The 24,032-nt window shown below is 37.8% G+C and overlaps 1 long non-coding RNA gene across 1 annotated transcript in view; it reads left to right on the top strand.

Annotated features, from left to right (window-relative positions):
• Positions 1-21,935, top strand: part of LOC136290102 (uncharacterized) — a 28,340-nt gene extending 6,405 nt beyond the window's left edge. Inside the window, exons 2-4 of the long non-coding RNA XR_010720960.1 lie at positions 6,678-6,811; positions 20,432-20,474; positions 21,720-21,935. This is a non-coding gene — a long non-coding RNA (uncharacterized lncRNA). The remainder of the gene's footprint in view (positions 1-6,677; positions 6,812-20,431; positions 20,475-21,719) is intronic.
• The last annotated feature ends 2,097 nt before the right edge of the window (positions 21,936-24,032 follow it).

Below are 24,032 nucleotides of genomic sequence, written 5' to 3'. Positions count from 1 at the left end.
AGACCACCATAACACGGAATCCTGGTTTACTGAACATTATTTATGACAATACCATCAAGAATTCAGTTGATCAAAAGGGTTCTAATATTCAAATCCTCCATATTTCAGAGCCTGGCTCCATCAGACATCAGTGTTCCAGTTGTCTAGTAGATTTCTAAATACTTTGAAGGGTCTTGCTCAAAATTGCTTCTAAAGGAAAATATACAGAAAGTGTGTGCTGAAGGAAGAGCAGACATTCAATTTAGAAAAGAGAACAGAATCATCTTGGTTACCTGTACACTTCCCAACTAGAAAATCACAGCCCTTCTAAAGCATTTCGGATATGCATGTATGTACCAGGTACTGTCATAGTAATATACCTTATTGCATTTCCTTCCCTTTAATCAATTGCATTGTGTTCTTAATTAAGTAAAATACATTTTTCCTTACTCTTTTCCAATAATTCCTTGATTTAAGGCTCTCGTTGCTTCTGCTCCCTGTGATTTGAATTCAGGCACAGTGCTGGGAACAGCAGGGTCCTGTAGCTGGTTTGTGCAGGAGACACAGTCAAGAATGAAGGTGTAAAATGAAAAGCTGTGTCCCAGTGGTTTGCCTACCTTGATGCAACAGCTTATAGGACGATTTGTTAGAGGCAGAATGTTTTACATAAACTATTTTCCCTCCTCAGAACACCATTACAGTTTCCCTTCTCTCTATTTCCCACATGCCACTTTCACCACAGCAGAATCTGAGCACCTTCCCATAGTGCATGAGAGAATATGAGCAACATCTGTCGCAGGTGGTTTGCTCTTTATCTTGTCTTCTCCCCAGAGAGAGCTCTGTGTGTAGTGGATAGGAATATAAATAATAGATTATTCCTCACTTAGTCAAACCAGGGGAGGGGAAAAAAAAAGGGTTCAATAGAGACTGAAATGTTTTTTGTTGTTTTTCCTAAGTGTATTGTCGAAAGGAAAGTCAGTGGCATATGAAGCTTTTTATTCAGCTTCAGGTGAAACGTTTGGGTTTTGAAGAACACACAAAAGAAATGGGAAATGAAAAGTTAGGTTCATTAAACTTTGTGGAGAAGATGCTGTCAAAGCAAAAACCTGTTTGTGTTAAGCAACTTAATGATTAGAATAGCCCAGAACATGACATACTCAAGTCACTGCACATCTGGGTTCCAGATGATTCTCATTCACTAATTCACTGTTTAGCAATCATAACAGAAGGAAGTGAAAGGCCTTCTCCCTGGAGTTTATGGCATTTTCTTATCCCTTTTCTTGTGATTTTACAAGGAATGTCTCTTGCTTTCCATCTGAGATACTGAGTAATGCATTAAAAATTTCAAGATGACAATAATCAGTTATTCTGTGCATATTTTATGTTGTTCCAGAATTCATATTTAGTAGGAATTATTATGGTTTTAGAAAAATCCTGTTTATCTCCTACCTTTTGGCTTATTCTTCATGAATTTTTCCGTTATTGTAGGTTTTTTTAAGCATTTGCTCACTAGTAAAATGGTACCTTATACTATTTTTCAAGTTGTATTGTTACATTACGGTTATTATTATTTCCCAGGCTCTAAATCAAGGAATCTCCTCACAGGGTGAATTCTTCCTAGGAGGGATTTTAATGCCAGAGAGGATCAGGGACGATATAATTAGCACACCTTGGTATTCCCATAAGCTGCACTGATTTACAGCTCCAGCCAAGTGACACTCTGAAGTGCAGGAAATTGCTTCTTGCTATCAAAACCAATGAGCTCTCTGGGCAGTGGAGCTAATGGAACATTTTCTCTCATGGACTGCCCTGTACCTTTTTCTTTATTCTTTCTTTGACTCCAACACCAGCATATCCAGCTCTACCCTGTATCCCTTGGATATTTCCATGAGCAGCAGGCCAAAGTCAAAATGAGAAGAATGCTGAAGCTGGTTGGGAGCTCTTCATGTGCTCGTTCCTGTGGCCAAACAGAATATTTACCAGCTGAGCCCTTTCTGCTTTTTCCTTACTAATTTGAACCTACTTGATTGTTGAGATTCACATAAATGTAATTCTCTTTTAAATAACAGTGTCCCTGTTAAATTTTGTTTGAAAGCAACCAGTGTGCTTAAAGCTTGTTGGGGTGAGGCAACCTAACAGCTGGATAAATTCAATTGAATTGTTTATTCTTGCATTGGAAAGTAGTCAATAAAGGGAAATTATTTCCACTAAATCACTTCCAAACTAATCTATGTTTAAAAAATAAATGCCAGGATGTCAGGTGCATATCTGTGGCCCTGGAGGTTATAATTTTTGAAACATTAATGTCACTTGAACACTCAAAAAAGCTTTATTAAACTCTACTTTTTAGCTAGTTTGGAATAACAGGTATGAAAGGACACTGTTTTGACACAGTGAACAAAAAACAAACACCACCACAATGTGCTTCCTTGTATTGATGTTCAGTTTTGAATTCTTCTGTTAAAAACTTACAAAAGAGTGAAAAAGTAAAAAGAGAGGGGGGAAAAAAAGGCAGAAGCTATATCATCTATCCATAACTTTATTTTAAATTAAACACAACTCAAATTCTGGCAACTAGATGAATACAGCATTTGTCTTGATTTGGGAAGCAAGCCTACCATTGTAAATATACTTTTCTTCTGCAAGAATTCCATTTTCCCCTTTCCAGTGTGAATTTAGCAGAGCTGTGTCACTCCAGGCTGTTCCCTCAGTCATAAACCTCTCAGGTCACATCTGATTTCTGTTCTCTATTTTTCACTTCCATATTATTCTGCAATTTAATAGTAAAATGTTTTCTTACTTTGCTAAGGAAAGAGATATTTATTTCCCAGGAAAAAAGTCTGTTATTGCTGTGTTGCAATCATTAGTAATGCATAAACTCTTGCTCCTCTGACTAGAATGTCTGGTAAGAAAAAGGGTGATGCAGGATGCATCCTGACCATGTCAATCAAAATATATTTTGATCTCCCTTCTGTCTGTCTGTCTTTCTATGGGGCTCACAACTGCAGCGCCTCAGAAAAATTAGGAGCTGATTTTATTGTTTTTTCTAATTTTTTTTCCCTATGATTATTGCAAATTTTTCATGGCAGAGTCTGTTACTCCAAAACGATAATGTCACAAAAAAAAAATTGACAAAGAAGAATTTTCCTAAAATATTTTGAAATTTTTTAGCAGCCTGTGTATTCCCCCCATAGAGACCTTGTTATTACACATTAAGTTCTAGGATGTAGAAACAAGGATTATATCCACTCTGTATAACAGAGATGTTTCTGTTGTTATTAAATCTTATTTGAAAACACAGAACTCTCTAATTCTTTGTGGATACAGCATTTGGATATGGCCCTGGCTGCTCTTGGACTTTTGAACTGCTGTGTGAAACCAAATATAAATGACAGTTCCACACTCATGAACACAAGGAGTCTCAAGTGTACCTTCCTCTCCCCCCCCCCCCCACTCCATTTACATTCTGATTACAGAAAAACATAATTTCCAGCGTTAACATCAAATATTCTCAAGCAGTATAAATCTTAATTACTGTATGCTGGAAGTAGTACTAACAAACAAACGAGGCACTTTACAAGGACCAAGTGTGTCCCTATGTACACGTAAAGAATTTCAGCAATTCCTTCCCCATGGTTAACAAGACCTAAATCTGCTTAATGGTGAGTAATCTCTAGGAAGATATATAACGTGGATAATTATTCAGAACTCTTCTTTTAACAGTGAGAAATAACTCCTGAAAATATTCACCCTAGATCCAACTTCTGGTGAACTAATGATCAATGAGTGGCACTCGTCATTTAAAATTATTCATGGAACATCTTAGGCTGAAGTTGTGAGTCTGGATGATCCTGGATGCTGGGAAGTCAGGTGCAGAGATGCTTCAAAACTGTTCAGCAGAAATCCATCACCAGCTCATTTATGCAGGAGAAAGCTTTAAGGGAAAGGCGCCTAAAGTGTTTTAATCAGAGTTTGTGTTTCTGCAGGCAGAGAAAGCAGATAAAACAACACTGGAAATGAGAGTTGCCCATCCTCGTCTTTACAGCAAAAGTGGCTGAAACATCACTTAGCTCAACTACACTTCTTTGAATCCATCAGCTAGAAATAAATGATAAAACAAGAGTTTCAAATTCCCTTCTAATTGTTTTGCATTTCTTATGGTTGGGAGGGCAATATTTGCATCTTCTGGATTTGCAGGCAGTAGGACAAGAAAGTGACAGCAGAAGGCCAGTCAAAAGAGCTTATAGATTTTAAAAGTTTATAATTTTTTTTATTTTTTTAATTTTGCATTGATCTAGAGAAGTAGTGAGCAGCAATATTTTTGTCCTCAGTTAACCTCTTTGGGCCAATAGTGTCTGGTTGCAAGGAATGACAAACTGTTTTATAAGCAATTACTGTGGAGTCCAATGGATGCTAATTAATCACCATAAGGGATTTGTTCTGAGTGTTTTTCAGAACCTTGAAAAGAACTAAAGTTCATAAGGACTTTCATAGGAATTCATGAGAATTTTTAACCATTTTAACCTTTATTGGCAGCAGACAGAACACACTTCTCTGCTCAAAAGCTCTTCAGCACCTCACTTAAAATAACAAATTATCCTCTTCTGCTCTGGGATTGCCCAGCCCAATATAGGGATAAATTGCTCCTTACAACCTGGGGACATTTCCTTTGTTTCTTTGGCCTAATCCACTACCGATCCTGTCATTATTATTCACTGAAGAAAATGTCACAGCTAATGTACTGTAAGGCCATGATTTTAATTCAAAATTACTCTATGGACACTTCTTCTTTACTACAGGCTATATATCCATACACATAAAGTCTTTATCCATACGTATAAAAAAATGAGTTCACTGAAGGTGCTTGGGAACTTACAGAAGAATGTCTTTCCAGGGTGTTGTACTCAGAAATATGTTAAATTCTTCCAAATTCCCCTCCAGCACAGCAATGTATCCCTGCCACATGGTCAGCCATGGTGGGGGTCCAAGAACAAAAAGCAGTTTTGCAAGAAAAAAGATTTGGTATCAAGATGTCTAGACTGTGCTCATCTAATGCAAACTCGATTTTATATATATTTAAAAAAATAATTCTCATTGTTTTAACAAATCAGCATCACTGCATCATTATCAGCAATCAGTCAAAGTCAGCAGTGGCTAATACTCCAGGAAATTTTGACATTTTGGAAATAAAATTTAAGGAAACAAATAGGAGAAAGCTTCCAAAATGTTTCTTTCAGGTTTTGTCCACCCCTATTTGTAATTTGGAACTTGAGAAGCTAAAATTAGGTTTCTATAATAAAAATCTAAACTAAGCAGGCAGATTTAAGGAAGATCCCTAATTTTTTTCTTTTTCTCCCCTGTTCTCAGCTCCCACCAGTCTGAGGGGGAGTTGCCTGCTAAGCAATTCTCAGGGTCAAGTGCTAAGACAAGAAGGTTTCCATTTTGTGATCAAGCTTAATACACGTAATCATGTGCTTTGGGTCCATCCATCATGTCCTGCCCAGGAGAGAAAAGAGCCTGCAGAAATCTCTGTCTTTAGCACTTCCTGCAGCAGTTCCTGGGCTAATCCTTAATGGTTTGTAATTTAATACCTGCTCTGCTGGGGGATTTGATGGCCATTACAGCAGCTCTTTGCTTGGTTACCTCGTGGCTCAGCCCGAGCTTTGCACAGCTTGGCAGCTCCATCCCTGCCCGGGATAGAGCCAAGCTCTGCCTGGTCAGGCCTGAGGTAACTCAATAAAGGAGTGAAACACTCTGGTGCACCAGGCTGGATAACCATATGGCTGGGTTTGTATCTCAGCGAGGGCAATCACAATTTCCTCTGTATCCTTTCCACCAGAAGATATAATAAATTGGCTTGGGATTGCTCACCTTGAGAAAGCGAACCAAGCTCTCACTTTGTGAGGGAGTGCAAAACTAAGCAAAACTGCACCTCTGTTTCATTACCAACATTTTGCTCAGCTCTAGTATTAAAACATTTCCTTCCTACTTTTATCTTTAGTTGTCACCTTCCCTAGAAAGGCACCATTTTCTTTCATCAGGGCTTTAGAAACACTGCCAATTTGTTTCCACCTCCTCTCTGTACAGCTGTGATCTTTAATCCCTGGTATCAATCTCTTTTTTTGTGGTTCCTGCCTCACTCTGTAACCCTTGAAACCTTGGAGCAAATGAGTCTATTTTTGTCTCTGGAGATTTGATGGCAGATAACACAGTTATTAGAGACATCTTTTTCTTGCTCTGATAATGATGATCTGCCTTCAGTAATTTTTCCATGCCTAAACTGCCAATGTAGCTGGAGGGACACTGACATGTTTTTCTTGGGTGTGTAGATGGCTACTTTCTCCTTTCCCCACCCCACCTTTTTTTTTTTCTTTACTTCTCTCTGATATATTTATTTATTTCAATTTTTGTTTCATCCAATCCCCTGGTATGACTTATCCATTCATGTGTAATTTATAGCTGTCAACATTTACACTAGGCTGCTCAAATTTATTGCTGACCACTGATACGGCTATAATTTCATTTTGGTCAAATACCTTAAGCTTTCCCACATTCCCCCAGTCTATTTCTTATGCCAGTGCTCCAGGAAAGAAATCCCCACTGCAGCATTTGTGCAGCTTTCCTGGATTGTGGCACAGAGATGTAGGGATGTGTTTGGACACACTGGGAATGACCGATTATCCTTTCCTCTCTCGCAGGATCACACCTGAGTATGAACTGAGGAAAGAGAAGGTGTCTCAGGTAATGACAACCCCAAAATTTATAATGCCAGAGCATGAAAGCCACATTTCCAAAACCCCAGAGGCAACTTGTGCAATCTGAAGGACATGAGGTATGTGGTGGGATGAATGGAATGCATGTGAGCCAAGTGGAAAGCTTCATTTAATATTCAAACTGCAGCACCATGAATTATCTTCAGATTCTGGGCCCAAGCTTTGGCTTGCCCACTGATCACAGAGGTTTTATTATGAAAATATAAAAGAAAAAATAAACAAACAAATCAGAAAATAAGAACTGTTGTGTGATGAAGTTTCCAATACCAGGCTATCAAAAACCTGCCATGTCTCTAAACAAGCTGGCTGCTTAATTTTTTCAGAACTCTGCTTGGTTTTATTTGCTTTTATTATTTTTTTTTCTGTACATTTTCACAATCTTTTGTAAATCTAGATGTGCTTGGCTGAAAAGAAAAACAACTCTTGAGGAACACTTCTGGAAAACATGTTCTCAGTTTTTACTTCAAATATGATTAATTAGAAGTTTATTTTGTACTTTGAAAAATTAGTATTTTTTAGGATCATATCCTTTAATACCTTTTATTTCTAGTGTATAAAATTAGCACTCACTGGAACGTGAATTTAATGAAACAGTAAGAGTAAATGGTAAATGAAGGAACTGAGTTTGCTTGAAAAGGGAAAATTCAATCAGTCAAAATTATTCTTAAGACTATATAAGACATTGGAAAAACCCAGAGAAGCACATTTATGGAGAAAGGGCTCAGTCAGTGCTGACATCTGAGAACTCCTGACTGAAACAGTCCTTCAGCTCCAGAGAACAGAAACATCTGTCTCACAGATTTCACTCTAAGAGAGTTAAAGAAGACACAGAATTCTAATATTTTCACGGTGAAGTCACTAAAAATAATTTTATCTTCTAATGATGTGCCTTTTGTTTTTTAATGCCTTTTGTCAAAAGTCAAACTTTGAACCTCTTAATTTTTTCTTTCCTAACTCTGTAAGTCAGAGAAATTAAATGGGTTTTTTTTTCTTCTTTAGCTTACATCCAATACCTCTTTCAACAGTGAGTCTTCACTCAGTGTTTGGCTGGGAGTGGAATCGTAATTTCCTAATCAGCTGAAGTGAGCTGTGATGTTCAGACTTCATTTTAGTCATCTCAGGAATTTAGTGGGTTAAGAACATTTGTGTCTCAGTGGGATGCACAGCTCCTGACTCACATTTTGTAGCACCACAGTTGGATTACTGCCATTTTATGTTTGCAGCCTTCCTTGACCACACATTCTGTAAATCCCTGGTTTGCACAAAATTCGGCACCTAGAACAGCCACTTGCATACATTGGCTTATCACACGGGGGTGGAGGGTGCTGCACAGGCTTCCTGTCAAATGCATAATTACTTTTACAATATTTCTATACTCTTCACATCTTTTTTTCATCTCCATTTACCTCCCTGAACAGCTGATCAGTCACTGTCCATGTAACCGAGACTTGTACTTGCCCTTTCTTAAAGGTTTGGGGTTTTTTTTGTATTGAAATAAGCTGTTTACGATTAGTGCTATGAGAAACTTACTTTTTTTGAGCTTTTTGGGTGGTTTATTTTGCATGCCTTGTCTTGACTTCTCTAGCAGAATTTCTGTTTAATTGTAATGTAGTTTAAGTGTATAATGCCATGTGTTGATTCTGCATGAAGTGTGCTATATAAATGTAAATCAGCTAATTAATTCATAACAACAAGTATTATAGCAACACATTGACTGTCATGCTCTGCAGTTTTCCAGTTGAACACTCTGTATATGCTTTGTTAGTAGAGGAATTGCAAGCAGGAGGGTTAATAATTTTAAATCTAAGTAGTCTTGGCTGCTTATACAGTAAATACAATTGTCTGTCTGGAACCTGTACAGATAAAGAGGCCAAAGTTTCTATCCTCAACCCTGGTTCATTAAATCATATAAAGGTTTGGGTTGGAAAGGACCTAAAAGATCATCTCTTTGCAACCTCTGTGCCATGGGCAGGAACAAAGTTGATGACATTCTGTGTAAATGTGGGAGAAATCACCTATTTGCATGCTTTCAAACATCACCTGCTTATGAAATGCAGAAAACAACTCCTTTTCTTCTCTGAAAGGTTCCCAAAGAGACCTATGGGTAAATTGACTTTTGTAAGTGGAAATACTGAACATGATCTAAATTCTCAATAAATCACTCTGAGTTCAGCTTTGTCATTCTTTGCAACAGAATGTTACAAAAATCGGCAAAATTACACTAAAATTATCCCTCTGTGTCTCAGCTGTTTCTAAATCCAGTTTATCTACAAGATCTAAAATTCTCTGGATTTGCAGCAAGTTTTATGTAAGCCAACATCTGAGAGATACAAAACATGCTCCCTTCAGAGACAAGGCTGCATGTTGATAGCTACCAGCATGGATTACCAATCTTCTCTTTGCTCAGAAATGCAGAAGTTTTATTCAAAAATATTCAATTTTAAGCTACTCACTTTAAAGGCAAAAGATTCCTTGAGTGTTTGCAATTCCTTTCATATGCACCAGTATACCATGAAATCCATGGGAATGCTGCCATGTTTGCACTAAGGATCTTAGAATCAGAGTGTTTTGGGTCGGAAGAGACCTTAAAGCTCATTCAGTTCCAGAACCTGCCATGGGCAGGGACACCTTCCACTATCCCAGGGCGCTCTAAGCCCTGTCCAGCCTGGCCTTGGACACCTCCAGAGATGGGGCAGCTTCTCTGGAAAACCTGTATCAGGGTCTCACCTCCCTCACAGGGAAGACTTTCTTCCTGATATCCCATCTAAACCTACTCTCTTTAGTTTGAAGTCTTTTCCCCTTGTCTCGTCATCACATACTCTTGCAAAATGTCTCTCTCCACCTTTCCTGTCAGCTCCCTTCAGTCCCTTGAAGGGCACAATTAGGCCACCCCAAACCTTCTCTTTTCCAGGCTGAACAATTCCAATTCTCTCAGCCTTTCCTCACAGGAATGATTCCTCTGATCATCTTTGTGGTTTCTGGATTTGCTGTAACAGGTCTCTGTCCTTCCTGTGCTGGGGATCCCCAGGACCCCTGGGGGAGGGATCTCACCAGATTATTATTTGAGGGTATAAATCTGATTGTTCTGAGAAGCACTTCACAGCAGGAGTTTTGTCACTGTCAGAACTGTTCTCTAAAGAGAATTTACAAGTGAGAAACAATTTCTCTTCAACTTCTCAATAGCAAGTGTTTGTTAGTTCTGGAAAAAGAATCAGAAAGCAACTGAAGACTGTAAAACCTTAAAGATAGTTGGGTTTTAGACAGTTTGCAAGGAAAAAAATATGCAGACACTTTACACAAAATAAAACCTCCAAAATATTGTTCTTTTAGAAAAATTGGGTGGAAATATTACCCCTGATTTTTATACACCACATCAGGTTGTCTGATACAGAAGGAGAATGGTTGGTGCTCAAACATTTTGTCCAATACAGGGACAACTACGGCTTTGTGTAGCAGTTTCTCAAGGTTTCCTCTCTCCATTTCCCATCTCTGAGCAAGTACACAAAGGCTGAGACTAGAAACTTCCTTCCCTAAAGCAATGAGTATAACCTGAGAGCTGAAACATCCTTCCTCTCTGAAGCTGAATGCTGGCAGCTGAGTGATGCAGGTTGGCCCTTGCACAGCTGCCAAGTCAGATTTGTCCTGTATCAGCTTCTCACAAGCAGCAGTGAACAGCTGCAGTGGATTAAGGTACAGAGGGGCACTGGGATCTAGAGGAAAATGTTTGAGAGTCTGAAGCATCATTTTCAATTGGAGTTGTTTCTGTAATTTTTCCACTCTTTAACCAATAAAATATGTCTTAAACTAAGCATTGGTGCTTGCAATTCTTGCTAAGTAATATCTCCTCCCTCCCCCCCACAAATGGTTTATTCTCCACCAGTATTCAGAAACTCATCAGAAAAAAAAAAAAAAAAAAGTCCCTCTACTTCCTTTATGCTATCAAAGCTTTCCTCAATTTAGCAAAGTTATTAATAACCACTCTCTGGTGTAACTTCAAAATAAGTGACTTTTTAATATGATTGTGCTTTCAAGGCTTAACAGTTGATTAAATACTACTTGTATGTGCAAATGTGCTTATGTATTCACACATATAAATCCACATACATGTTATGCAGAGAACATACACTGCTATGCATGTTTTTCTGTGCCTCACTGTTTCCATACACCTATATAAACCCAAAGCAAATGCTTCCTTCTTGGACACAGACACTTAGTGCAGCTAGGGGGGAAGAAAAGAAAAGATCCTAAAAGGCTCAGTTATGGAGAAAATTTCCAAGGGAAAGATTAAAAAAGACTCAAGAATATAATGTTGAAGTAGCTGTATAATTATGCAAACCATCATATTTCTTTCTACTCTTTTGTGGTGCAGTTAAATTAAATATATGAAGGGTGCAAAAAAACCAACAAACTAAAACTGATTTAGTTGAATGAAGGCAGTTACACACTTCAGATTGCTAAAAAACATTATCTTAATTATCCACATATTATTCTCAGAAGAAAATCATTGGCCTTTTCTTTATGAGAACCATGAATGCCAAAAATCCTTCCTTCCAGAAAACTGGATTTAAAGAAAAATATTCAGAACAACTTATATTCAAGTCATAAATAATTAGCTTTGGTTTTGCTGTTTTTAAGTACCGCAAATTAAGCTATCCAGAGATAGAAGGACCTTGCTCACAATATCTGTGAATCTCTGGAAAAAGATTGACCCATATTGCCCATTATGGGACCTTATGCTTAGGACATGACTTAATTTGGAGCAAGAAAACAGAAATCTATAGCCTCAAACCGAGGATGAGGTTATCCACTCACAAAAGTTATGAGGAGATAAGAAAAAATAGCTGCACCTAATCAGACAACTTGGTATTAAATACAGAAATGAACAGACAAAGGAAAAGCTTTTTAATCAGTACACCAGATGAATGATGACCCCGGAAAACATGTCTTGGACAAGGGCAAGTAATGTTAAAATTAGGAAATCACAATCTGATGATAGACATAAAAGTTTAAATGAGCCAAATGAATCTCATCTTTGAGAATTCCTAATCTTTAAATATAAGAAATTTTGTGTTAAGGTGAGATTTGTCCAAGGGAACAACATGGAAATTTTTATGACCCTATCACTTGCAATTTGACTTAAGGTGCATTATCTAATATGACTCTTCCTGTGTGCAAAAGATGGTGGAAATATTCCTCTACACTTGTCTTCTATATTTATTTCTCTATTGAAAATCTTTCTTAACTCTTATCTTATCCAAGGTAGATAAGAAAATTCTCCTACTGTATGTTTGTACAGCTCCTGACACACCTGAATGCCAATTTCCAGAAGTAACTTGTCAGTATTTCTACAACAAACCTGGATGCAACAAGATACTTGGTCTTAAAGGATTCAGAGATTAATAAACAAGAACAACAACAAAAATAAGCCTGAGGCTGTGAAGCTTTTGGCCTCCTCTACTAAGTGAGATCAAGCTCAGAGATCATCCATCCTTTGTATTAAAGACAATGTTTGTTTTTGAAACAAATACTGAGTGAAGAGTTCGGGCGTGAAATTCAAACCACTTATTTTCCAAGCTGCTCTTATGGAACGTGACCTTCTACAGGGTCAGATGAGGCAGAAGGAGTGTAAGAGTATAAGAGGATCATGGCAATAACCAAAACACTCATCAAAGTACAGGATCACAGCCCCAGAGCAGGGAAAGATCAGGATTCAGTTTAACAGATGTGTTATTATTAACAGTGGGGATGGTGTCTAGACATTGTAATGAATCACTGAAAACATATAAACTGAATGTAAAAGGTGTGAGAGCTGCCTCTTGAGAAAGCAGATTTAGCTAATAAATTAATAGACGGAGGTGTGTCCTATTCAGCAGTTTCCTGTGAAGAAGGCTATCCTGGTTTCTGATTCTTTTTCACAGCACTGTCATGTCCCTTCAGACAGGAGTATCAAAAGCTGCCTATGATTTAGAGTAGTTACATGATGCTACATAAAGTCTGAGATACCTAAGCACTTCTTTCAGTTATGCTGAGAACTCAAAACCATAACAAGACCTCCCAAAACTCTGGCTTTGACCTGTCTTTTAGAGGCCCACCACATCTTCATTCCCACGACATTTCTAAGGGTTAGCTGAACTTTCAATGGATTATCCTAATTATAAGTATGTGTGATGGTAATGAGAAACATATCTTGTCCAGATTTCAATTAAAAAAAAAAAGTCTACATAAAAAATGATGATGACATAGTTTGTGGTACATGGAAATTTGTGATCTCTGGCAGGTAATACTTGATTTATTCATTCATGGGGAAAAATTACAACACAACATACACTGTATGAAATTAAGATAGGATCCTAAACAATTTTATCCTTTAATATTTCTAGCTTCTCTGTGTGTGTCATAGAAAAACATGTGTTATTTACCCAATGGACCAGAGCATTTTCTCTGAAAAAGATAAGCTTGTAATGGAAATGCTGACACAACCTCAACTATAACAGCATGAACAAAGACACTTTAAAAACATTTTTATTGCTGTAACATCTTTTAAAAATGAAACACCTGGGACTTCTGCTTAAAACAAAAACAAAAACAAAACAAAACAAAAACCCCAAAAAACCCACAAAACAAAACAAAAAACCAAGAGTAGAATTGTAAGTTCTGCTATCTTCCCATGATGGGAAATTAACACAAGTCAAAGACTGGAATCTTAACCTACCCAATCAACATTTAAGAGCATTCAAAGAAAAAAAATAATTAATAGATATATTCATGTATTTTCCCAGAAATAAATTTCTATATGAGCTAACATTTAGAAATTTCTAACTTTTGAAGAGCTGTTATACCTTCACAGATACAGAAGTCACTGTGACAACAGAAAAGTTTACTCTACAGTACAATTTAACTCAGAAATTACAAAACAAGAGTGATGAGGATTTTGTGACACACTGAGGATGATGTTCAGGGACATATTGCTATATAAGATACATCTTGAGAATATTGTGCTAATACGAAAGCTATGAGAAGTTAGTAAGATCTTTATAAGAACCATATTGCACTGGGTGTGAAGTGTGTTTCCAGGAACTGGTTCAAGTACCACTTGGATCTCCTTCCTGGAAAATCTCAACTTCTGGGGTTATAGAGGGAGAGGAAGAAAACAGGATCAGGTTTCAGAAGGTGATTGTAGGATTATATCTTGCAGTATTACTGTACCTTGGGAGTTGCACTTCTGAACAAATTATCACAGTATTGTTGAGAGGGACAAAATTGAACAAGTCATGTTAAATAATCCTTTATTCAAGGTCAACAAACATCCAAGCTCAAGTCTCCAAGCTCTAACATAAATGTTGTTGGGGCCCACCTAAGAGGTTCTCTGAGTCTTGGACTTTATTTTGAGATTTATTATAACCTCCCTCTGATGCTGACGTCATCTAAAAGATGAGGGTTTGTACAAGGAGCAGCCAAAATGTTGTGGTTTTTAAAGATTTCAGATCTATAAGCTCAGTGAAGGAAGGTTGGGATTATTCAGCATAGAGAAGAGAAGGCTCAGAGGTGGAGCAGCCTTTGGTACAAAAAGAGAGTTACAGAGGGACTTTTGACAAGGTCATTAGTGACAGAACAACGGAGAATGGTTTTAAAAGAATGGAAGAGTAGGTTTAGATCAGATGTTGGGAAGAAATTCCTGACTGTGAGGGTGCTGAGGTCCTGGAACAGGCTGACCAGAGCTCTGGATGTCCAATCCCTGGAAGTGTTCAAGGCCAGTTTGGGTGTGGCTCTGAGCAACCTGGGATAGTGTAAGATGTCCATGCCCAGAACAGGAGGGTCCAAACTGGATAGGCTATAAGATCCCTTCCAACCAAACCCATTCTATCAGTTTGTGGTTCTTCTGTATCTTGAAGTGTCTTGTGAATCTGGCACCAAGTGAAGACACCTGGTGAAGCTTCATTTGGAAGGCCCTGTTGCTGTTAGGGGCTGCTTTCAGCTCACCAAATTTACTTGTGCGATAGTCAGTGTTTACTTCAGGATTCAGTCCTGTGCTGGCCAATGGACTTTGGTGATTCTAATCATCCTACAATAATGTTCAAGACATGCAGAAGAACAATCTCCCAATACAACCTTCTGAGGAAATCTACATGACCATTGTAGAGAATATGTCTGTGTTTTACTTGCCTCTATTTTGCCTAAAATAAATTCTTTTTGCTCTTTACAACTGCAAAGCCAACAAAATTTTCTAACTTACAGTTTCCTACAAATCTCCTGATTGTTTAAAATTTGAATCCCTGGTGACCACATTAAGTTCCTTATTAGTGGTTTGAATAATACACTGAAAAAGCAGTATCCAAATCCTAATATTTACATGTGCTTAGACTTATTCTTACCATTGATGCTGGTGAGATTTGAGTGCTGCACATGTCATCTCCTTCTTACTCCTCTAGGTGTAAAATGACAAAATCCTAACTCCTCTAGAACAGAAGATGTGACATCATGGTCAAAGTTTACACAGCCCTCAGACAAGGTGCTATAAGTTAAAAAAAACCCCAACAAACAACAAAAAACAAACAAACAAACAAACAAACAAACAAAAAACCCAAAACTGACTGGAAATTATTTGAATTTTTAAGGTTACTTTTAGTGTGGTATAGGGGAAGAGTGACAAAAATTGAATGATAGGTGTGTTATAGCTATTATCATTACCAACAAGAAGTACTACAAGAGCGTAAGTATTGGACTCAATGCAGGGATCCTCCTGCAGACTCCTTTTCAGTGGGCTGAATTCCATTTGAATGGTCTTCTATGCATTTGAAGTCATGATTCAAACTTTATTGAAATGCAAAATTTCTGGGGCAAAACTTATTGCAGATGACTGTTTTGTTTTACTCTCATTTATTTCTCCTGGTTTTGGGGTAGTATCAGACTATTGAGAGTCTTCACTAAATTCTATCTAAGCAATTGAGTTTTTACACTGTAGAGTAGTACAAAAGTACCTTTTAATGGTCCATCTGTGCTCTCTCTCCGAAGCATATGACTCAAAAGATGATCCAAAAATGAATGGTTTTCTATTAAGTCATACCTGATTATAAATGGGAAATTAAAGAAAGGAGACTTCACCAACATTGGAACCACAAACACAGTGATTTCTTTTTCTTGAAGAGCTGGTGCTGTTAATTGTGCAGAGTGGGACATATATTTATAGACTCCACACTAAAGCATCCAAGTCAATAAATTCTAAGAATTTCCAGTGTGCCTTAAGAAAGTCCTAATTTTGCTTTCCCCTCTGCAAAGCAGTCTCCTTGAACTTCCTCTTTAAATAGCATGTGAAAAGAATTAATTTTTTCGATAGCAATTTGCATTTCCACTCTTATTTGCTTACCAATCATGGATCTTTGAGAGAGGCTTTAGGAAAAAGGGGAAAAAAACCCCTCATCTGAACCATGAATTTTCTGATCTTTCTTTTGGGATATCTGCTTTAGCTAATTACAAGAAAGGTGACTGTACCATTCATTTGAAGTGGAAGAGTTCCAACAGGACAAAATTAGTAAGAATTACCCAAACTGCATCAATAGTCTGGTGATTTCATTGGTGTTGGAGGTGTTTTAAGTTCAAGTTCCTGGTCTACATCAAGTGGAGACATTATTGAGGCAGTCCTGGGTTGGAAAAAACCAGGGAAAAAAAGGCTCCATGAGTAGTAAATTATTTCCTGTGTAATATTTCTGTTCAGCAAATGTATGTATTATCAAGGTTACTTTAGAAGTCATCTAAAAATTCCTAAATTAGTTTGGATTTTTTATTTTTTTTTCTGAAATACATATTTAATACCAGTATTTTCCTGTTCACTAAGTACATGAAACAGAACTGAGAAACTTAACTCACCCCTATCGAAGTTTTTTTTCAATAGAAATTAAAGAACATAAAGTCAGAACCTTCAACCAGTGTCCAGAATTTTGGATAATATTAGATAATCTAGGTAATCCCTAGAGCTAAATGTTTTTCAGTCTATATTTATGGTTAAATAAAACAGTAATGATGAAAAGGTGGAGTTCTGTGAAATGAAGAGGAAACAAAGTACTCTGAATAAACTGGAGGGAAAATGGTCAGGATGAGGGGTAGCCATATCTTGCAAGTTTCCTACTTGTGTCCAAAGATTAAATGAAGCACCATCAGTATCTTATTTCCCTTTATTTAGCAAAGACTATGGAAAAGATGCCAAAAAAGCAGTCTCCAATTCCCCCTACCAGCTACCAGAATCTTGAATCCTTATCCATTGGTGTTCCAGTTACTGTGGTGTATCTCCCAGCCTCAGGTAACACAATTCTATCCAGCCTCATTCTCCTCTGATGTCTGTCATCAATCATTACCTGCACATGTCCCAGCCCAGGAGGGAGCAGATTGATCATAAAGGTTTTGAAACACTTCAGATCCTCAGTCTCAGGTTTATCTCTTTGTCAGTGAAGTTGTGGTTGCCCCATCCCTGGGTGTGTCCAACATCAAATTGGATGGGGTTTGGAGCAACCTGATGCAGTGGAAGGCATCTCTGCCCATGACAGATGTGTCAGAACTGGGTGATCTTTAAGGTTCCTTCAAACCCAAACCATTTTTTGATTCTTTTATTCACTTTATGGACAACTAAGGAATTGTATGGGCTGCCTGTGTGTCTTTACTTTTTCCACAATAAGTACATGTACATTTTTGTGATTCGTTGCTATGGCGAAGACAGTTCAGTGAAAAATAAATGCACTGTGACTATATAAATCTTCTGGCAGAAGGTAAGATCTTCTGAGATACTTAGGAACAATTTAGTGTATATTTTTCACAATACAGAACTTCTTTGCCTCAACACTACAATTACAGCAGCTGTTAGTGTCATGAACTGAAACGAAAGCACTTTAGTTAAGATTAGCTTTTAGTTTTCTTCCAAACATGAAATGGCTCAATTATAAAAATTTCCATTTTTTATTTTTTGATACTTCTATACTAAACCAAATAGCCCCTTCGCCTCCTTCATAAATTGCTCCAGAGGAACCATGGTTTCAAATATTGTATTAGCAATGAAAATACAAAACAAATGCAACACTCAGTTGGATGATTTAAAAGCACTTGGTCTTAAAAACAAGTTGCTGAATAAATAAATGGGTTCTTCAGATGCTGTGCGCTTGTTAAAGCAGAAATCTTGGCAGCAGCCTAGATTGCAGTTCAAAAAGTGTGAAGCTATCTTTAAATTTACAGATAGCTTTATTTAAATCCCCGAGAATGTGCATGCATTGAAGTTAAATTCTGCTTAAGTATCATGCTGAATTGAGGCCACAAGTAAGAAGTGCAATTTTTAATTTAAACTATCAGATAGACCTAAAATTTGAGGTAGACACAAATCATTCAGTAGTCCTTGTTATTCCAGCCATTATGGTAGAACAGCAAACAAAATTGCATTTACATGTGAGCTGAAATGAAAGGCTCCTTCTTGCTTATATCAAAGGCAGTCAAACCTCTCACTGATTGAAATGAAGAGGAGATTGGGCACAGAATAGGCATTGTAAATAACTTCCTTTGTGTTCAGTGCTAAATGGAATCCATTTACAAGTCAAACGAAAAATGGGTAAGTGACCATGTACGTCCAGTGTTAACATCTGTATGCTCACTGGGAAATTAGGTGACCCTGTTGTTATTGTTCAGCCTTTTCAGTGTATGACATGTCAATCACATCAAGGGTTTAAGATGTTTCTAAACTCTAAGATTTTCTAGCAAAACCTAGAAATGTTATTTCTTTGAGATGTCCAGCTCTGATATAAACCTTAAAACACGCAGCCCTGATCTGGGTGAAAAGGCCAAGGTTGCCTTGCGTTTTGAAGCTGTGAGTCTCAGCAGTTTTGCCAAACATCTCGTGGGAAAGTAACATCTCTTCTATCATATCAACAACTTCCTGTTTGGGGTTTTCTGAACTAGGACTGCAGAGGGAATAGTTATGATTTCAGGATTTCAGCACTGCAAGTACCACAAGGGATTTGGAAACCTGTAGAATTTCAGCAATGAAAGGGGCTGGACAAAAATGTTTAAAAAGCATTTTGTAAGTTTTGAATAAAAGAAGAGTGTATTACTTTTTATATTTCATTTTTTAAAGATACTCTTTTCCTAACCAATCTTTCATGAACCAGTTTAAAGACAGCTCTTGTCACTGTCCCATTCATATAATGTACAATTGTTAATCTATTTTTGCAGTTTTTAAATGTTAATACTTATCCTGAGGGCAAACTAGTGACAATTTTAGATGCTCATGTGTGAAGAAAAAAAAAAAAACAACTGTAGAATAAAAGAGTCCTGCTGCATTTACACGGGTAATTAACAGCATCTAAAACTGTTCATAGAGTAAGAGCTTCCGCTTTAAATATTTTCCTGTCCCTTGTTTTAGCAACAGTCTGAAAAATATCCCTGAAGGTTAGGAGAGTAAGAGGCAGGGATAGCAGTCTCCCTGCACTCCATTGAGGACAAAGATTCCAGCTTTCAGACTGTTCTGCAGTATTAGAAATAATAGAAGAGAGTCTCATACATATGCACTGGAGTATGTACAGTTGTCTCACTTATATGTTTTCATATACTTTAAAAATTGTAAAGCTAATATTCCCTAGTTTTCTATTTATAGATAGCAAAAAACTTTTTGCTTATTGGAGTCCATATACTAATGACTGCAAGGTCCAGCAAAAAGCAGAATATTGTACTATAGTTCATATCTTCTTTATGTGCCTAAAACTCGTGAGATTCTTTTTGTTCACATATTGATGATGACAGTATGATTTTTTCAGTTAAAGTAATAATGGTTTGGTAATAATGGAAAATTTTCACAGTGGTTGGTCTAATAAACCTATGCCAACAGCTCCCTCTATGTACCATATAAAGAATGCTAGCAATTGCATTACATGGAATATGTATTTCCCTTCCAGAGAAAAATATTATTAAGGAAAAAGAATAATTCCTGTGTCATTAAATTTTGTCTACAATGAAGATTAAAAAATTATCAATTAAAAAAAAAAAAGAATTGATGCTACCTGCATAACTATAGTGACGCATTTTCCTGTTAAAATTTTCCTTGATTATTTACTGTGTAACTCTGGCTAATTCATTCCATTTCTTTCCTAATCCCATTTGACATACATAGATTATTGTAATACAGCTAGTTCTTTGAGTACACAAAATGGAACAATGCAATGAAAGGACAGTAACCAATGTTATCTGTCTAAAGCTGGGAAAGGGAAGATGAGGGAGCATGGAGGATTATCTCTAATGAGAGCTGTACATCTGCTTGAAAAAGAGTGATACACTATTAAAAGAAGAACACCACTGTTAACAGGGGACAGCACTAGAGAAGAAATCAAGAGGGTTTTATCCTCCCTTAACTTGTTGCTGCTTTTCTGTGTGACAGCAGACAGGTGGTCTTCCTCTCCCTGTCTTGCCTCCCCTTCCTGCTTTTCCTGTTTAACTCCTGAGATGTCAGAATGGGGCTGATCTTTCATCACAAGCTAAAATGTGTCTGTCACTATGGACTGTTCTTTTTAAATATAATTTAACTGATTACTGTGTGTCAGGTCAACTGAGATAATCTGTACACAGGCCCATAAAAACAATGAAAAATGGGAAATTTTTTTCATCTATTTCATAGCAGGTTATATCAGGTGACATTAACTTGCATTTTTCCACAGGCTGAAGGATGCTCACAGTCCCTGGTGCTCAGATGATGCACAGGCAAGTTGTTAAACTGCAGAGATTTGACTGTGACTCTAGCCATGGGTGGTGCCTGCACAAATTTGTCTTGATAGATGCTTTTTGCCACCAGCTTCCTAAAACTAACAGCAGAATTAACAAGTGCTCTTAGACCTGAATTCAGATCGATTCCACTAAGTACTTTTTACTTAATTATCGGAAAGTGATCTGCTTGCGAATCAGGGAGAAAAATAAATGAAACTGCACATGTGGAAAACAAGCAACACCTTTTTTTCCTCTCTCTCTCTTTTTCTTTTTAAATCTGTAGGTGCACAGTAAGTAATTGGGCACTGGTCTTGTCTGCTTGCCAAAGAATTTATCAAATACATTAAGGAGTCAGAATAGAACATAATCACTATGTGGAAGTTTATCTGGCAGGGTGGTTCAGGAGTGCACAGTACTCTTGTGCTGTTGAAGTTTAAAATTAAACCTTATTTTATGTGGAATTGAGGGAAGAGAAGGGAAAGAAAGGCAAGGCAAGGCAAAGCCTTGAAAGACTAGGTTCACTTTGGATACTCTGTAGTTCTGAAATGATGTTTTAGAAATTTCACATGGGATTCAACCAGCAAACTGTATGTGACTGTGTTCACCTATGAGCCCAGGAAGATTTTCAGTACACATGTACTTGCATAGGTGGAAAAGGGAATGAGCTCAGGGATCCCTTCTGAAGTGCTTTTCCCACCTTTCCCCTTTTCTTCTCAGTGTGTAAGTTCTTCCTGTGTGGTTTTACTGTACTTGGATTCATAAACTAAGCAGCTCCAGGGATGTCCCTTTGGGCAATTCGCTCTTCTCCTCCCCAAAGTTTGCAGGACACAAACCTGCTACTCTCATCTGTAATTATGTCTTTTTATTTACTGACTCCTAGACACTACTGTGGAAAATATCTTTCTTTCTTTTTCCCTCCTAGTACTGTATTAAGATATCTGTGTGCCTTAGAATATTTTCAGTAAACTGCTAGAATCAAACAGGAAACAAAACATTCCAGTCCCAGTAACTGAGGGACTCATGGTCCAGACCACCACAGCACCCTGCTGTCAGCTGCCCCCTCTGTGAGAGACAAGACTATGGCAGTTTTCACTGCTGCCAAACTTCTCCATCCCAGCCATCCTGCCATCCACCTCTCATTTGGCTCTTTTTTTTTCCATCCCTTGCTGTCTCCTGTTCTCTTCAAACCAGTGCCCTTGTGTCACACACTCCCCCAAATGCCATCTGTGTGGTTTCTTTCAGACCACTAATGCAAAGCCCTTGGATAGCCCCCTATTTACTTGCTTTGGAGCTGCACTTAGAGGTCCCACTGCCTGAAACACTGCAATCAAGCTGACAACACAACCAATCATGGTCTGACCTGCAGCCGTTTCCAAGGAAACTCAAGCCACTGCCACAGAAACAGATTGTACACAGGGGAAGGAAACATGTATTTTGGGTGAAGGGGGAAAAAAATAAAAAGAGGCATTTCAGATTTTTTTTTTCCCAGTACTTCTGAGTTATTACAAAACACTTCTAAAATAATAGTAATGAAAAATGCTCTTGTTAAGAAAGATTGAGTGATGATGGTCAAGTAAGTCCTTAAAGCCAGGTAAGGAGCCTCCAAGAAATATCATGATCTAGAGCTGACTGAGTGGTTGTCCCTGCTTTGCTTCTGAGTCACTTCATAACCCTTGCAAAGTCTTTGCAGAAGATTGCCAAGTCGTTAACTTCATAGTTCCAATTAACAACTCCAGATCAACATAGAATGAGTACCTGAAGACAAAAACTTTGAAGAAAGCAACAAGATTATCATGGCCACTCTGGAAACCCAGAGAAAATAACCTAACAGGCAAGGCCGCCTCTTCTTGAGCCAAGACCACCAGCACATTTTACACTGATGAATCTGCTTAATGGATGTATTTATCAATTGGGAGAGCTATTATTTTTCCTTAGTGGAATAATTTATTATCTCTTGGGATTTAAAATTTACTTCTCAATCAAGGAAATTAAAATTTCTTTCTGAGTCAATGCCCGACTGTTTGAACACAGGGCGGATAAAAGAATAATCATATTCTTTGTTAGGATGGTTGATGGGTGTATCAAAAGTTGCCTGCTGTAAACTGGGAGCTCTCAGTTTTAATACAATTCTCAGTGTAATAAAGAAAATGTCACAGGATGTTTTTCACCAGAAGGGAACCTTACACTACGCCAGGCTGTTGAGAGACTTGTCCAACCTGGCCTTGAGCAGTTCCAGTGATGGAGCAGCCGCAGCTTCTCTTGGGCAACCTGTTCCAGGTCCTCACCACCCTCACAGTAAAGAATTTCTTCCTAATATCCAATCTAAACCAACTCTCACTCAGTTTAAAGCCATTCTACCCTTGCAAAAAATCCCTCTCCAGATTTCTTGTGAGCTCCCTTCAAGTACTGAAAGACTTCAATAAGGTTACCCCAGAGCCTTCTCTTCTCCAGGAAAAACAATCTTGATTTTCGAAGTCTGTTTCTGGGTAGAGACTCTGATTTCCAGGATGTGATTATTTGCTTCTCAGAGTAGACCAAAGGGACCAAATGGACCATGTTCTAAAGATAGGTCTTGATCTCATCTGATCCTGGAGGGACCCCAGAGTGCGGCACTCAGGGTTGGATGTCTAACTCCAGTTCTCTACATTTATATAGCTAATTCTCTCATTACTGACTGGGAGAGTGGAGCTTGGATGAGGACTGCCAACATCAAGGAGTAAGTAAATAAAATTTTCTTTGAGATCTGTGTTGGGAGATTTGAGAGAAGGACTTAGCGAAAAAGGTGAGATGGTTTTGTTGGGAGAATGAAAGTCTCCTTTTGTACTGTTGTTCTACTCTATAAAGAACTGCCATGGAGGACACAGAAAACCGAGTTCTTTCTGACTTTTGGTGGTGGCTGAGGAAGGAATCTCAGGACAGAGAATGGAGCTAAGGACTTCCTCTTGTGGTTTTACACTCACTCTGACAAATACAGCTTCACTCTGGATGTGCATGGTTAACCCATGGAACCCGACCCAAACATCTGTGCAAGAAGTATAATATCATAATTAAATTATCATAATTAAATAAACAATAATTAAAGCTCAACCTAGGTGTAATCATGGTTTGTGCCCCTGGGCAACTGTCTATGATTTACACCCAGAAAAAAACCTCAAATACGAACAGAAATTAGTATGAAGAGAAAGAGTTGCGTATTGCAGGGAAAACTGACTACAGCAAGAAATATTCAGACCAGTCAGTATTTGAACAACATGATGCTTATGGAATGTGGGTTTTTTTCCAAGGAAGGAGTACTTTTCTTCCTACCATGAGTGCCCATTGCTCCTCCTTAAGTTCAGTTCTCTGCTAGGCACTTTCTGCTTTCACAGTTCTGTTCTATCCTATATTGTGGTTGTAGTGCAATATGACAATTAATAAGAACTGTGAATCAAAGCTTCCAGCTATGATGAGAAAGCAGATAGATTAATTAACAGAAAAAGAGCTTTTGGGGAGGGAGAGTTAAAAGATTCTCAATCAGACTGCTCACATTCTAATGGTAATAAGAAGCTAGTTTTC

Source organism: Chamaea fasciata, unplaced genomic scaffold, assembly GCF_029207755.1.
Source record: "Chamaea fasciata isolate MVZ Bird 193981 ecotype frontalis unplaced genomic scaffold, bChaFas1.0.hap1 SCAF_5, whole genome shotgun sequence".
Taxonomy (NCBI): Eukaryota; Metazoa; Chordata; class Aves; order Passeriformes; family Sylviidae; genus Chamaea; species Chamaea fasciata.
This window is presented reverse-complemented; position numbering and strand designations above follow the sequence as displayed.